The sequence below is a fragment of the Haliaeetus albicilla genome, chromosome 24 (assembly GCF_947461875.1).
Source record: "Haliaeetus albicilla chromosome 24, bHalAlb1.1, whole genome shotgun sequence".
Classification (NCBI taxonomy): domain Eukaryota; kingdom Metazoa; phylum Chordata; class Aves; order Accipitriformes; family Accipitridae; genus Haliaeetus; species Haliaeetus albicilla.
The window spans coordinates 8,628,986-8,645,363 of record NC_091506.1 but is presented as its reverse complement, the minus strand read 5'-3'; the positions used below and the strand labels follow the sequence as shown (position 1 = coordinate 8,645,363).

Below are 16,378 nucleotides of genomic sequence, written 5' to 3'. Positions count from 1 at the left end.
TATTCAGTTATACAAAGTTTGGGCCAAAGAACGGGCCATGAATTCATGAGCTACTAAGCGCTATTGAAAACGCTCACTCTTATGAACTCTGAATTTGTTGCCATTTAATGTAGTTGGTTTGACAAAAAACTTTGTTTTTCCTAAGCCTTTGGTCGCTATGATATAGCCCTAGTATTTTGTGAAAGGGTGAGAAGATGACCTAGCTGAACTTCTCTACAGAAACTGTATACAGTGTGGTTTCTTGCTGCCTTTCCCTCTTTACCCACTGATTACCTCTTGGAAGTCTTAAGCATCTTGAAGCATCCAGTCTTATCAAGACTTAAATTTTTCTGCCTTTCTCTGAGCCCTTTTAGTTTTCTGAGTCCTTTCCGTTTCTACCACAGAGAGAACTTGATCTGAACTGAAGACTATTGTAGGTGAAAACCCACAATTATTTATTTAGTCATGTTAGAATACTTTTGTGTTATTTTCTGTCATTTAATCCAATATGATCTTTTCTCACTTTTTGTTCATCATTCCAGTGTTGGTCAGATAGTCTTATTAAACTCTCCACAATGACAAGTAGAAGTCCTTGAGTAATTAGAATACAGTAGTCCATATGATTAGTTAATAATATTTAATGACTTTTGTGCTGTTCTTCATACGTGTTACTAATTACAAGATTCTTACAAATTCTCTGTTCTGGGTCTTAGGCTCGTAAGAACAATTTTGAGAACAAAGCCATTATTTTTCTTTTTAAGACAAGGCTTTCAGGCATCATCAATGTTCATTAATTTTTCTGCTTTAGAATGAGAAGTAGAACTTGGTAAATACATCATCAAGAATCTCACTAAGGCTACGTATTGATGTAATAGCCTGTTCTCTTTCCTGCTCTATGTTGCCATTTTAAACATCCACGAGATGTTTTTGCCCAGGAAGCCGGTTCCAGCTTGCTGGGTTTCTATATGCACTTGAGTATTCACTATGTCTTTGGAGTCTTCTTTCGATTTGCTCCATTTCCAAGTAGAGTTCCTCATCTTGTAAGTATGAAACAACCCTTGTTTCACATGTGTGGAGTGTGTGTTGCACTGGGCTGTATACAAGCATGTTTTTTCCATTAATCCAGTGTCACGTATGATGTAGATCTCTGGAGCAGGGTTGACCTACTCTTATTTATTTGTCCTTCACCAGTTTGCATATTCTGTGCAGATTGTATCAGCTACAGTCTTTTATATAATCCTTCCACTGACTGGCAGAAATACTGAGTAGCATTGAGCCCTCCTTAAGGCATCAGTACTGGAGATTCATGCAATAGGAAAAAATGTCTTGCACAGGGTATAGCACCTTACTCCATGCCAGCTCTTTGGAATAAATACCCGTGTGTGCAAGGTTTCAACCAAGCTAAATGTGATGTAGTTTTCCCTCTTTCCTTGAGATCCTTTATGTGTGCCATATGGTAAGACCCTGAAGCAGCTTATACATAATAATATGTTGCACACCTGTCCTTGTCAAAAGTGTTAAATGATCCTCTGTAATGTTTCCAGGTGACTCTGGATACAAGAAGTATAAGCTAGGTAAGTTTAGTACTGCAAGATGTTACACGTGTGTGGAACTGTCTCAGATTTTTCATTAGTATCTTTTTTTTTTTCCTGAAAAAACGGCTTTTAAGTACACCAGGTTTTGGTTTTGTTTTTTTTTTTTATTGAGGAAATCTGTTAATGTTGAAGTTTCCTTTCCTGAAAAAAAATCTATGAGAGTCAAAGTTTAAAGTGTCTTTATACCTCGTCCCCTTTTCTTTAACTGTGTATATATATTTTTTTTTCCAACTGCAGGAAAAGTTAAAGGGGAAGAAGCTTTTTATAGTATTCCAGGCTGTAATGAGCTATGATTTTTAGAGCTAAGAAAACAGCCTTAACTATTGATGAGGTGGATTTAAAATATTTTTCCTAAGCCTCCCTAATAATTTATGAGGTGGTTTTAGATTCCAGGTTTTCTTCGTGTTGAATAACTTCTAAATCAGACTGTTGCATGGCACTAAATCTTACAGCGATCTAAGTATAGTAGGTCAGAAACTACAAGGTATTTTTATCCAGTCCAACCTATATTCTTGTCAGAAAGCCATACCAAATTTATTTAGCAAGACCTATTTTCTGTAAGCCTGTTTAGCATTACTTCTTACCGCTGTCCTTTATTTCGTTGTTGATTGTGTAGCATGATTTTGTGCAAGACTTATATCAAGCTAACCTATTGCTATCACCATGTTTTCTCATTTTAAATTATGTTAGAGTGTTACATTTTCTTTGCAGTCTTCTTTAGCCTCAGTGTTTACTGAAAACTAGCATCGGTGTTTCAAGAGCTTGTCATCTCGTTCTGTAAAATTTCTTAGACACTGGCTGTATAGTTCTGCAGATACTAAAATATTCACTTTTGGCAGATAAACCTGAAATTTTTCAATCTGGTGATTGGGGTAAAAAAGTAGTAGGGTTTCTTTCTTTTTTTAAATTTTTTTTATTTTGTTATATTTTTTATTTTAGATGCTAAGTAATGTGCTTCTTAGCCTTGTAAAAAGCTTTCCTAACATGGACCCTTGTGTTTCTGCAGAGCTAGCACATTTTCACAGAATTACAACATAACGAGAGAAGGGAGAGTGAAAATACTTGTTGCGACTGTTGTGGCAATAATAATAATTTAAGAATGTAACATTTTATTATCCAAACAGTAATCAATTTTGCTGTCTACTGCCTGTGTTACCAAGATTGATTAAATGTACTGTTAATACCGTACTTCAAAAACCAGGCTTCTATCAGATAATAATGTAACCACAAGTTGTGCGTTACAGGATTGTTTTTATTTCTTATTTTTCACTTTGTAACTGAAAGAAGGATGTGAAATTCCAGAATTTTTGACAGAAGCAGTTTGAAAAATACAAGTACTAGGAATACTGTGTTTGTTGTAAAGACATTCCATTCTTAGTACTATTTTTTCTCATGAAGGGAGACAGAAGCTTATCTTAGTAATTAAAAAAAAATAGTGCTGCATGATCCTTTAAATATATATATGCCTTTAAATAACTTTTTCCTAAGTAAGGGCTCTGTCTCTTGGTTAATCTAGGTTATATAGGTTGCATTCTGATATTGCCCTTTTTCAGATATCTTCGCAGGAATTATGTAACAGCTTTCTACATTTCGTATCTGGATCCTACTGAATATTTATGAAGCTTGAAGATCAATTATTATACATTTTAAGGTGATCTGTCACTAATTTATGAAAGCGTGTCAAACTCAAGTGGAAACTACGTGATAGGTATTCCATGTAGAAAACTGAGCTTACAGGTGCAGGGATGCGCCCCGCAAATGAAAGCATGCCTTGCATGCATGTCAAAAGGTGCTTTAACTGAGGCAGTGGAATTACCAGAAGTTAGAAGTGGTACACTGGGTCATGGTACCTATTCCCAATGACTTGGTAGGTTCCCACTGGGCAAGAAAGTCAAGGTGTTTTAACAGGTATCTCATGAAACTCAGTCTCATGAAGCTGCTGCCAGATAGATTAAATGGTTAGATTTTTCTTTTAATCTAAAAATTGTTAGCACCATAGACTTCAGCTGCCTGTGCAATGCCTCGGAGATCCCACACGGTGTCTGCATTCTGTGATTTAAAGTGACTGTCAGGTAATTTTATGGTGGCATTTCGTGTTTCGTGTATTTTGTACGGAAGCAGCCATTTATTCTTTTGGAATTATTTTTGGCAGGATTAGTTAGTTATCTAGTAGCGTCTTAGTTTGTTGACAGGATGTTTTCAGTGTGGCTTGCTTGATTTTATTTTTTTAATAAAAAAGAGCATATTTTTATTTTTCCTTCCCCAATCCTTCAGTTCATGGGTTTGGTAGCATTTACATTGTGCTCTGAAGATCATCAGTGGTGTGCCAGAGTTTTCAGAGGAAGGGGTGGACGTTGAATGAAGTTTTTACACTGACTGAGAAGAAGAATTTGTCTTTGTTGGCATCAGGCCAAATGGTAAATGTTTGTATTTAACTGGCTTGAAACATTGGATGAACAACAAGAGGGTTGTGAATATCGTGTTTACTTGTATCATGTTTAAATAAATAACTGTTAGTGCTGCTGAGGAAATTTTGCACAAAGATTACAAGGGAAAACAGGCATTTCCTCCTTTGGAAAGCAGCTCTTGCCCGACTTCAGAGCGGCGTTTTCTGAATCACGTGGCCAGATGCTTTGACTCGGCTAAGAAAGCTGAATCAGAGCTATTGCGCAGCTTCTGAGTCAGCTTTTCAAAGTTTAATAAAAGTTGGTTAGGTTTGTTTTGGTTTATTTATTTTTTTTTTTTAAAAGCAATCCAAATCTGTAAAAGAAGACCTAGAAATTTTACAAGGCTTTGAGCTTGGCCGCATCATGGAGAGATGTTGGAAGAAACACTTCTATCTCAGAAGATGAAGAAAGAGAGTATCAGGTCTATATTGATAAACATATGTTTCTTGTTTTAAATTGGGTTTATATTTTGCTTTGGATGATTTTATGGTTTATTTTCTTTTAATAAAGTAACTCTGTCAGTGGGTAGTGTTTAAGCGCAGCTACAATTTACAGTTCCCCTAAAACATGATGCACCGAAGCATGTTCTCACCCCCTGACTTCTGAGTGAGGTACAAGCCTGAGCAGTGAAACAGAAATAATTGGAGGCATGGTCACACGATTTGGTGATGTCTCTTCAGTTTTAGGTTTTAGTATGTCATATGTTGAATGAAAACACTGAACTTTGTTTCTGACCATCGTTATCCTGCCAATAGTGGCTAGAAGCAGGGTATAACCCCAAAGAGAAGTTGTGTCCTTAGGAGGAAGGCACGCTCTCCTCAGTTTCTTTTTTGAGTAGGCCAAATGTAGCTTCTAAACTATTGCTTCAGTTGCCATCAAAGCAGATGGTTATAACAAATATTTCAAGAAATGTATGATGAGAAGATAACTGGTCTTTTCCAGCAGAGACTGTCAGATCCAGAAGTTACCAGATCCAGGCAGATCCAGGTTATGGCATTTCCTTACCTTTCTCAGGCTGGTTGTACCAAAAGGAAGGTTGTTTTGGCTGAGGCCTGTTGGGTCGTGTTTCCGTGAAGGTGGAGGGGGCCAAATGCTTTAGCATTTGCTGATGTTTCATTTAAAATGATACCAGCTGGAGCAGCTTGAAGGACATGATGAATCTGCACATTTTCTATGCAGTAGCCAAAGTAGGAATGTGCTTAAATCCTGCCTATATCCAGGGCTAAGCACCTTTCTCTAGGGAGCATTTTGGATTCACGCTCTCTTGAAATTAGGATCATAAGCCTTTTCTTTCAAAAAGGGAGCAAAGGTCAATCTTTGCTTTCAAAACCCAGGAGGTGGCAATGGTTCTGGTTCCCTTTTCGTCATTAGCAGAGCTGTTATCCGCTAGACTGCTCACCACATGTGTGGGAGACTTCAACCCAGCTATCCTCCTTCCTGAGGGGATTAATGCCCATAATTCTTTCCATCAGAGTGAATTTTGTAATCACCAGGCTGTTGACTAGTATGAGGTGGTGTTGCTGTCAGGAAGACAGACTGAACATGATGGTATAGCCCAGCACAGAGTTATTAGATGACTGAGGACTAAGATATTGAAGGAAATAATCCATAAAAGCAAGCTAGTAGTTTCAGAAGAGCAAGAGAAGAACATGCAAGATAATTTTTGCATTGCAGATCAGATTCTGTTCAAAGACGTATGAATGCCTTCCTAGTGATTTCCAAATTTTATTTGCAAGCTGGGAGAGAATTTGGACTTGAAAGTGTAGGCAAACGGAAAAAACCAAATTGTGGAATAAAATAATCTGCTTCATAAACTGTTTTGGTGAGTTCCAAAAGGTAAATAGAAAAATTAATATCAAACATTGGGAAAAAGAGAAATTGGACACAAAATAAGTTATCTATAAAGTGTGTGTGTATATGTATGTATTTTTATATATATATATGTAAATTTTCAGTTGAGATATGAAAGTGGCTATATGTGTGCACAAAACATTAAGCCCAAAATGTTATTTCCCTTAATAGTATTTACAAAACTCCCAAGGTAACTTTTCTTATAATAATGTTTTAGCAGAGTCTTGGTGTAAACAAGCATTCAGGTTTGCTTGTTCTTTTTTCTTTTGCAAAACGTTAGTGCAGAATGTTTGAAAACCACGAGTTCTTTTTGGTTCTCTGCCTTTTGCCTTTATTTTTAATAAAAATTTAAATATTGATTATATGTGGAGGGAATTGAACTAAGAAAAGAGGTAAGGCAGATAAATTAGATTGTATAACTTGAATAAAGATTGACTTGTAAGAGATGAGAGTAAACCAAAGCCATGCTAATAATAACTACAAGTATGCACCTGTGATTTTATGGTTCATTGTAAATATTTTCACTTCAGTTTCATTCCAGTGTCGCTTTGGCAGTTATGGGTTGGGTTGTTTTGTTGTTGTTTTTTTTCATTTTTGAGATCTGCTTGTGGTTTTGGTGTACGTGTGTGTGCGTGCGTGTGTGTATATATATATATATATATATGTAAAGTTAAGATGGTGTTGAACAATAACATATCCTGAAATAAAATTGTGCGCATACGTATTAAAATAAAACATATGGGAAATTTAAAAAAAAAAAAAGGTCATGAATTTGAAATTTAATTTTAAAAGTACCTAAATTGTACTCAAGCTGCAGACACTTGGCCCGGATTGGAATAGGAGGATATTTACAGTCAGATTTTCTGGTAAAGCTTTTCTTTCCTGTTGTTACGTGAAAGACTTGCACAAACAGGAGCAACTGACAGTAACTATAGTTTATGTCATCAAACAAATGGAAGGAAATAGCTGAAGAGCTGCTGTTTTCAAATGTTTATGTTAACGAAGTCTGTCCTTGTCTTGCAAGCTCTTGAAGGGGTTTTGAACTTTTACTAGTCCTCTTAAATGTTGGTGTAGACTTGTGATGTCATGATAATACAGGTGACGAATTTCCTAAAGACTGGATTATTCTTATCAAATCTTTATTTGTAATTGCCTCTTTATGGAGTCTGTTCCCCATCCTGTCTTTCTAGGACTGGCCTACTAAATTTGGCACAGAGAGTTACAACTCTAAGACGGCCATTTTGCAACCTGCATTTTCTTCTCTTTCTGCTAGTATCAGTGAGTATAATTGCTATTCTGTATCTTTTTTCTGGTGGTGGTTCTCCTTGTTGCTCTTCAGTGGAGATGGATGCTGTGAGAACGTGTTGCTCTCTTGGAGAGGCCTCTTCAAGTTATTCGGCAAGTATAGCCATCTTTAAATAAGCAGTTGTTCTCTGTTAGCTTCTGTGCAGGTGGTGGTGTTTAAGCAGCTGCAATACTGTCATTGCTTGGGGAAAAATAAGTAACGGGTAGCCCTAGCACAAGACAGCTTCTAGTAGGTATGGGTACGGTACAGGACTGTTTGTTGTGGTTGACAAATGTATTACAGTAATTCACATCAAAATGTGAAATTTTTTTTGACAAAGCTATAGAAATAGGAAAATACTAATTTAACTGTGTGTCACTGTAGTTAAGGAAGAATGATTTCTGCTAATCCAGTTGTCAGCAGGGCCCAGACTTTGCTAGGCTCCATTATCCTATTTGTTGAGAAAGGAGGAAAGAGTCATTGGAAATTCCATGATCTTTTTTGCCAAAAATCATCTGATGTCAAGTCAAAGATCTTCCCAGGCAAGTGTCTTTGTCAGGAGGAATGTTGAGACTGTGATATAGCTGTCTGTTGTTATCGGAGAGCTTAAAGCTTAAGAGTGAAATTTTCTTTAGAAATACTTCAGAAATAGAAAATGTAACTGAGAGTTTATGCACATAAATATAATATTGGAGGATATATAAAGAAAAAACTCACTTTTATGTGGTCATATTTTGCAAAGATTTACTTTAATATTTTCAGATTAACTTTTGACTTTTAATTTTTCTTGCCATTTGGCAAGTATTTTTCTGTGTTTCTAGTGCTTTACCAGCTCTTCTTTGTGCACCATCTCTGACATCAACAGGAAAGTGCATAGTTCTGCTGCAGGGCAGTGGGGCCAACTTCTTTTTTATATTTGTGCTCACACCACAATAATGACATTTTATTATCTCAGGAACATGACTTGTATTTTTAAAGTGGTAGGAATATCATGTATACTCTTGCTTGGTTTATTTGTAAGTACAAAACACTACATATGGAAGGAGTGCCTACTATGTTCCAGCTGAGCTTCCTAAACTTTGTTAGATAAAAAAATCCATACATTATTAAGGTTCCTAAGTTTCTGAAAATCAGACCGCTCAGTCTCCTGTAGTTTTGAGATAAAGTTTTAATTAATTGCACACAGGCAGGACAACAGGGTCTGTATTGAATGAAATTAGGGAAGAGGAAGTATGGAGACGCCAGTGTAATTGTATGAAGATCTGAAAGACATGGTGCATAAGCACGTGCCAAAAGAAGGCAATTCTTTAAGTAAGAGGGGACTGAGAGAGTGAGAAGACATATATCGAAGAGCATTGCAAAGCTGGGGGGCTTATGGCAGGTAGGGGAAGAAATAGATCAAATTGCAGCAAAGAAGATTTAGCATGGACAAACACAGTTTTCTAGTGGAAGTATTGAAAAGTTGGAATAATCACCTGCGGGGACAGTGGTGCTTCCATCGTCTGAGGTCTTTAAGAACAGGTTCGATTACCTGTATTGTTCCCACCAGATAGTTTAGTTATCATGCCCTGGGGCTGAGTGATGGACTGTCTGACCTTTGGAGGTTCCTTCCATCTCTCCTTTGGTTAACAGACCTCTACACATTGCACAGATTTTAATAGGATCAGAGTATGTAATGGATACATGCTGAAACCTATTTCCACCTCTGTGACCTGTTTAACAGTTCTTTCAACTGGAATTTGTTATATCTGTAAGAAAGGCTATAGTAGTTGTCAAGTAAAAGTTATATTTTTCAATGGGTTTGTTTTTTGGCAGGGTGTTTCTTGCCTGTCATCCTCCAGGACCATGCTATAGTGAGTATAGTCCTCCTCCCATTTAAATACTCTTCTCTGCTGTAATGTTGCATCCAGGCCAGTTGTTGAATTGTTATTCTACTTGGAAAAAAATAAGAGGATTCATGGAGTGCCTTGTAGGGAAGAAGTGTGGCCTGAGTGTGTATTGGAATGAGCAATTGTTCCAGCTGGCTGCGTGTATGCACGAGGTACAAATTGCTGATTTCAGTACACTACAGCTTGACATTTGGTTCATATGTAGGTAGCCATGTTCAACAGCAAGCTTTGTAATGCCACGTAATTTCATTTTATCTGTGAATATGTATCTTCTCAGGAAAAAAATTTCTTAGTGGGACTAGCAGTAAAAGTAGGTATATTGTGTGACCTGGAGGTTGTGTGTCTATTGCAATGATAAATGTGAGAATAAATCTTGTGTTTTTATAATGCTTCATTACCAGTCTTCTTGACCATGAGCAGAAGAGTGAGGAAACTGGAGAACTGATTTCTTCACAAGACATTATGAGCCATAGCTAATAAATGATTTTAATAGCTAAAGAGTATGCTAGCACTTACTTAGACAGCTGTAGCTTCATATCTGTGTATGGTTTGCAGAGAAGGTAACTGCTACTGGGAGTATGTTAAAATGCAAATTATTATATTCTCCAGGTAAATAATAACAAAAAAATCCGTTCTTTTATTCAGTTAAAGAGTATCTAGTGGTTGGTTGATTAATGCTTGACTGTTGAGTGCCTTATTAATAGCTACTTTAAGTAGTAGTAGTTAGAAAAACATATGATTTTTATATAGTATAATAAACAGTCGTGAATTAATATAATATATAAATATTTACAAAATTTACAGTATGTAAGAAGTGTTGTTGGCTTGGGTAGGCTTTTGTAGACATTTAAGCCACTGGTATATTTGGGTCAGTACGAATGCGTTTCTTAAAATGAAAATGTTAAGGTTTTTAATTTAAGTTTGAAGCCACTAGAAAGACATTTTTAATCTCTAATGTCATTAATGTTAAAGCTTTGTCAGCATTTTTACACAGGCAGTCTTTGAAAGGTGACTGTTGCATCTTCAGCTGATGATGAAATTTTGTACAGAGTTTCTTAGCATGGCCTAGCATATTTCTTAGCAAACAATCTGTAACACAGGATTTATTTTAAAAGCAGCATAGTGCTATTTCATATGTATTTTCCCCACATGTACAGCTTAAGTGTTTATAACAAAACGCAATTGCAGGTTTTGGAGAAAAGCAGAGAGACATGGGCCAAATGCTCATAAGTCAGAAGGCGTGTTAAGAAGAGAAACCGGAATAATTTAATTTTTGAAGCTAGTTGTAACTTTCTAGAGTGTGAGTTCTTGGGTTTTTTGGGGGTGCGATTAACATTTCTCTTGTCGCTCTAACATTTTTCTCCTTCTTGTTACCAATACTGTGTTTCATGTGAGGCAGTGTGCTCTGACTCTAGATGGCAGTCACTGGTAGGCAAAGGGAAGGATTGTTCTGGTTGCTTGGCTGGGACCCTGCAAGTCTGCACCAGTTGGCTTCTCCAGCTGGAATTTTTATGGTGTTGGACAGCAATAAAAGTGTCACCTCAGCTTCTCTCCCTTCTGAACTGCAACAGAGATACTATGAAGAAAGAAAGGGAAAAAAGGGCAAAAAATAAGAGAAACTGAGAAAATGTTGCAGTGAAACATGCACAAGAGAGCTTTAGTAATGCCAACAATAGTGAAGAGATTTCTTTTATATCAGCAAGACTTTGTCCTAGATTAACAGAAATAAATTTGTTTATAATGGGAGAAATACCAGTTTCCCACTAAATTAAGTTTCAAAGACTAAAATAGATTGACCAAGGTGCAACCAGGGATAATAGGAGTGGAGGAATGTGTGATTGTAATCTCATTTTAACAAATGAGGATTTCCTCACAGTCACATGGGCATGTGTTGCTGGAGAAATAGTTCTTTTTGCTTAAGACGTTGTGTCTTCCACTAGCCCCTGCCCCCCATCCTCCCTTTCCCGTGTCCATCCTCTCCTCTTAATTTCTAAACTCCTTCCCATAATTTTACAGGTAATACCTTTCCATCATACCTGTTAGCAGTCTGTCTCTTGACTCTCCACTCTGTCTCTTCTCTTTAAAGCAGGATAAGCTTTGATTTTTTTTCCTCTCCCTTTCTTCGTATAGGTGCTGTTTGCCTTCCTAACTCGTCACTACTAAACAGTTTGATGTAACATTGCAGTTAGAAAAGGCAGCAGCGCTCCAGCAAAGGAACAACAGGGATGATTGCACTTCATGAGATGAATACTGCTTGATAAGAAAGCAATTGTTGTAATAAATACAGTTCAAAACCAGGGATTAATCTATATGTTTTATTGATCTCTGGTTTCAAACGCAGTGCCAAATTACAGTCTTGTTTATGTATGTGCAAATCCCAAGAAACTCTTCGGAAAGTGCTGGAGCCACTCTGGATTTACAGAGGTACACTTAAGATCAAGTCTTGGCCTTCAGTTTCAATAATATGAAAATGATTTACTGTTACATTGCTTGTTGTATTAACTACCAGCTTTAGTAAAGGGGCTGTGATCCTGCAAGGGCTTTGAAAATATTCTGCAAGACATTTTTTTGCACTAAAAAAGAGTAACTGAAAATCAGATGATCTTGATTTTTGCACAATAGAACCCTAGCAACAAGCTTTTCATTTCTTAATGTACTAGTTTAACTGTGGAAAACTGCTGATTTTTGAAAGAAAAGGTGCCTTAGTTGCAGAAGAATGAAAAATCAATGAAAGCTTTAATTAGGTCTTTATTTTTACATGTTTATAGTGAAAAATACTCACGGGCATTTTATGCCGAGTTTTAAAATTAACAGTCAAGTGCATTTCCAGAGCCAATTTGAGAAATCTGGTGTATCGTTTGTGACTGAAAGCTTTCTGAGAGTTAGCAGTAATCTAGTACAGTTTTCTATGTGAAGTTCATGTGCAAGAAAGACAAGATAGAGATAATTTGGGTATTATGTCAAGATTATGTATTAGGATGACAGGTATCACAGTCCCTAATAGATTGCACAGTGCAGAGATAATGAAGAGTGATGCTTTCTGTTCGTAACCCTGCCTTGGGCCTGGTAAGTAACTGTGGGCAAATCACTCCTTCTTCCTCAATTTCTCTGTCTGTAAAAATGACGATAATGATGTGGATTATTTTGTGTTTCATTTTGAGATCTAAAGGGAATACACAGAAATGAAGCGGTAGGAACATGATGGGAAATATAAGGTGGTAAAATAAGCATCTGTATTACAGACAGCTTTGTACTGCCAACTGATTATAAAATTATTGATTCTACTGTTCTTTCCTGTTGAGGGTATTACTATGTACTTGTTCACAGAATTGTAGAAAAAAAAATATCTTGCTATTTCTTATACTAGCCTATCTTTCAGCTTCTCATTCAGAATTTACTGTAAGGTTATTCTGCTTTTATTCTTGCCCATTACCATCTCCGTGAGGGACAGTTAAAGCTGTAGTTAATGGAGGATAAGGACAGCAAAGGTCTGTCTGTCTTTCTTTTCTCTATCTCCTCCCTTTCTGTCTCTCTGTCTCTCTTTGGCCATTGAAAATGTAGGTCATATTGCATCACCATAAAATGGAACAGTCAGAAAGGTGTTTGAAAAATGCTGACATCCTTAGCCTGGGGTGCATGCCAGTGTCCTTTGTTTACATTGAGAATAGTGTTGTACCTGTGTAAGAGCCAGCATCTCTGTTAAGGTTAGTGGTATGGTACCTAAATTATGAGTCAGATTTTAAGATGACTTTCATCTGCCTGCAGTAATTTAAAATTAGACAGATAAAATGCAACCACTCACAATAATGATATACATGGGGAGCTAATTTGAAATCTTTAATCTGCAATAACTGTGATGGTGTAGTTTGAATAATATTACCTTTAACAGAGAAGCTTAGTAATAAATTTTGCAAATCATGTTAATCATGTACTCTGCATTGTCTTGATTAGCTGTGCCTTTCTGTCTTGAAAATTATGTTTATTTTACACGTTTGTATATTCGTTTTAACATTACTGTTTTACTTCATGCACCCTTTTAAATGAGCCAATCGGGGTGTTATTTATTTAAAAAAAAGGAAAATCCTGATGTCCAGTGTCTTACTGCTTGCTACCAGTCTTTTGTTGTTTGTGTTTCTGATGTAATACAAGTTGTAATTGGTATGAAACGTTCCTATGGCATAAAATGCAGAACATATCTTTTTCTTCTCTACAGTTGTATATAAATACCATTTTTAAAGGAATGTATAAATATAATTTCAACTGTCCTTATTTATCTTATATGCAGTAAGCTAATGTGTTTTATGGATTGAACTTTCAAATGGTGGTATAAATCATACTGCAAGATGCAGGTGTTTTGAAATATAAGACAAGATACTCACTTATAGAATATCTTTCATTATTTCTGAAAGCAAGTATTTTTTTAACCTGTCTGTTCTATGCTTTGTGTGGTTGTACTTAAACAGTTGAAGTGCAATATGCAAAGGCTTCTTGTGACTTTGCAAATCTTACTGCTAAAGAAGACTTCTAGTTAAAACAGAAATTGTTGGAAGATAAAGCTAAAATTAGTGATAACATGGTTTGTTGAGCAAAATAAGGAGTGCAGATCTTCTCCTGTTGCCATTAGACAAAGGAAAATGATAGTAGTCAAAGCTAAGACCCCTCAAGTGCACTTTGCCAGGCATAATTATTCTGCAGTTTTTATCAGTTTATTTAGAATTATCCAAAAGGTGGTGTTGCTTCTCCGTTGACTAAGATACTAGTTATTTAGCAACTAAGATACTAGTTATTTAAGTTTGGCCCTTCTCATTATCTATGAAGATACCTATGCATGTTTGGAACAGTTTCAAAATAACTCATATTGTTATTATATTTTGCACCGAATATTCTGTTGCATTTGTGTTTGCACAAATAATAGTAAATATTTGGGTGATTCTGAGAAATATTTTATATTGGTATATGTAGGAGCTATGTGAAATCTTGAGATGCTGCAATTTTGTAATTGGTATTTACAGAAGTTTGGTATCTAATCTGTTTGAAGTGTGTAGCTGGTATTTATTTTTTAATCTGTGAAGATGTAGAGAATTGTGTCTCCCAAAGAGAATAGGAGGGCCAATTATGTATTGGTAGAGCTTAGAGTTCTTAGACCACCTTTGACCCCCTGAGATGCTGTAGTTGGCGGGTCCTGAGTCAATCTCCAGTGCAAATGAGATCAGCCTGAGAATTGCTCTGATTTACTCTAACTAGCAGCCCTTAGCCTTCTGCCAGCCAGCTCGTGTTCCTTCAACACACTCCTCCTGCACCCAGTTTTCCAAGGGGCAGAATAAGACCTCCTTAGGTTATCCCCATAAACAAAATGTCTAAATGGAGCCCAGTGTTGGGGTGATTATACCTAGCATGCCCAAATCTTTGTTTATATAAATGTAGGCATTATATTTTATCTTAGATTTGGATTTTAGTAGATAACAAAGGAGAAAGAATGTTCTAAAGTTTAGGCATGTTCTTTGGTGCCTATTTCTGACAGCTGAAAAGTTAAAGGAGTTTTGTTAGCTGAGGCATTAGTTTTGATACTTTCAAAAGTTAGGGATGCTTTATCACATACATTTACGTTTCCTGTATTTTAATGAGTTGCTTTGTAATTATAATTTTCATGTAAGTATGTTTCCCTTAAATGGATAATACACATTAGTCATCATAACTATGCCTTTATTATATAAGTCTATGTAGATACAATTTTGACTGAGATAGAGCTTTTGCTCTGCCAGGCTGTGGTTTCCTGTCTTGCGTATCAGTAACTTCTCGAAGTATTAAATAGCAACCAAGTTTCCTTTATAGTCAGGCATCGAGAGTGACATAATGCCAAGTCTGCTTCGCTGGTTTGAAAATGCAGGCCTTTTTCCGTTTTCTTGGATTGCTGCTTTGACTATTTTTGTCATCTTTCCATCTTTGAACTAGCGCTCTCTTTTCCAGGCTACCAAAGTGCTTACCTTCTGGAGAGAGAGCTCCTCCTGACTTATTCTCAATCATCCGATCGCTTCCTTGCATTACTCTTTGCTGACAGTTGTGGTTGTAATTGACCTGCTGTAAATTCTCAACAAGAATCATTCCTGTTCTTTGCCACCCATTATCCAGTGAAAGAGTTCTCTTTAAAGGGTCGTTAAGCTGTCACTTTACTCTTTTGAAACTTATTCTCTTAACTTCCTTCAGACTCAGCTCCAGATGTAATCCCTACAGCAAAATTCACAGGTGGTGACATAGTACGCTCTGATCTCTCCTATATAGGAATAAAAGTTTTGCTGATACTTCCTTCACCCTCTTCTGGTCCAGTTTTTGTACTTACCACTTATTGCCTTATTTCTAGATTTTTAAGTCTTTGGAGACGTCTTCTGGTTTATAAGTAGTTTTTGTTTTCATTTCTGCATGAAGCAATGGAACTTGCTTTTTATGTAACAAACAACATTTACGTCAGGATAAAAGAAAGAGCGTTTTGCACGTAGAACTCTCATATCCCCTAAAGAAACTGGGGTAGAGATGAAGGAGTGAGTTATCTCCACAGCAGGGATGTCATATATATGCTTGAAGAGATCGGGACTTTGAGGATGAACATTGAATGATCTGTGAAGGGGATGGTCCATCTCAGACAGAATTCAGTCTCCTGTCCTAAACAAACAAAGGAGAAAAAGGATTTTTAACAAGCAGTACATTGCCTTTCCCAGTAAGCAGCAGCAAGAGTTGAAGAGAAAGTTTTATACTGTAGTATTCAATGAGATCTGTACGTGTAACAAGGAAATACAATGTTTTCTGAGACTTTGACTAGTGTAGAAATTTGTTAACCATCAGTTTTATTAACCATAAGGCAGAGCAATGACTGCAGAGGAGAGAGAGAAAATAATACTGGACTTGCTCTCAAGTGTTGTCCACTGAAGACAAGAAAATTTTGGATTTATGGAGTAACTAGAATACAATTAAGCTCGGATGTGCTTCTTAGGATCAAGTATGTCACTGAGCAGAGTAAAGCTTAGAAATAGTAAATATATCTGTAGCTGATCTCAGTCAAGATAGTGTCAGCTGCTAAGCTGCAGTTTAAAAGAAAAGAAAAAAAAGGGGTTTATCCTCACTGCGTAAGAAGACTTTAAAGACATGAGCTCAGTTTGCAGACAGCTTCCCAGAGGAGCAGCAGAAGCCAGGAAAAGCTTCGTTCTGCACCTTCCAGTGGGGCAGAGCCCTACAGCCTGTGGGACGGCTTGGATGCCCTCTTGGACTGCATTCCTCTTGTCTGGACTTTAATCCTTGGAGGGGAAAAAAATAGTTTTCTCTGAAGTGTCACCCGGTCCC

The 16,378-nt window shown here is 36.7% G+C and overlaps 1 protein-coding gene across 5 annotated transcripts in view; it reads left to right on the top strand.

Annotated features, from left to right (window-relative positions):
- Positions 1-16,378, top strand: part of ATXN7 (ataxin 7) — a 91,149-nt gene that overhangs the window by 1,370 nt on the left and 73,401 nt on the right. The window contains exons 1-2 of one of the 5 annotated variants that reach the window (XM_069811950.1): positions 3,765-4,442; positions 7,063-7,150. The exons of 3 other annotated variants lie outside the window; for them this stretch is intronic. The gene's annotated coding sequence lies outside the window, so the exon portion shown is untranslated. Of the gene's footprint in view, positions 1-3,764; positions 4,443-7,053; positions 7,151-16,378 lie in introns of those variants that run through there. One more of the 5 variants, XM_069811951.1, reaches the window with a different exon arrangement.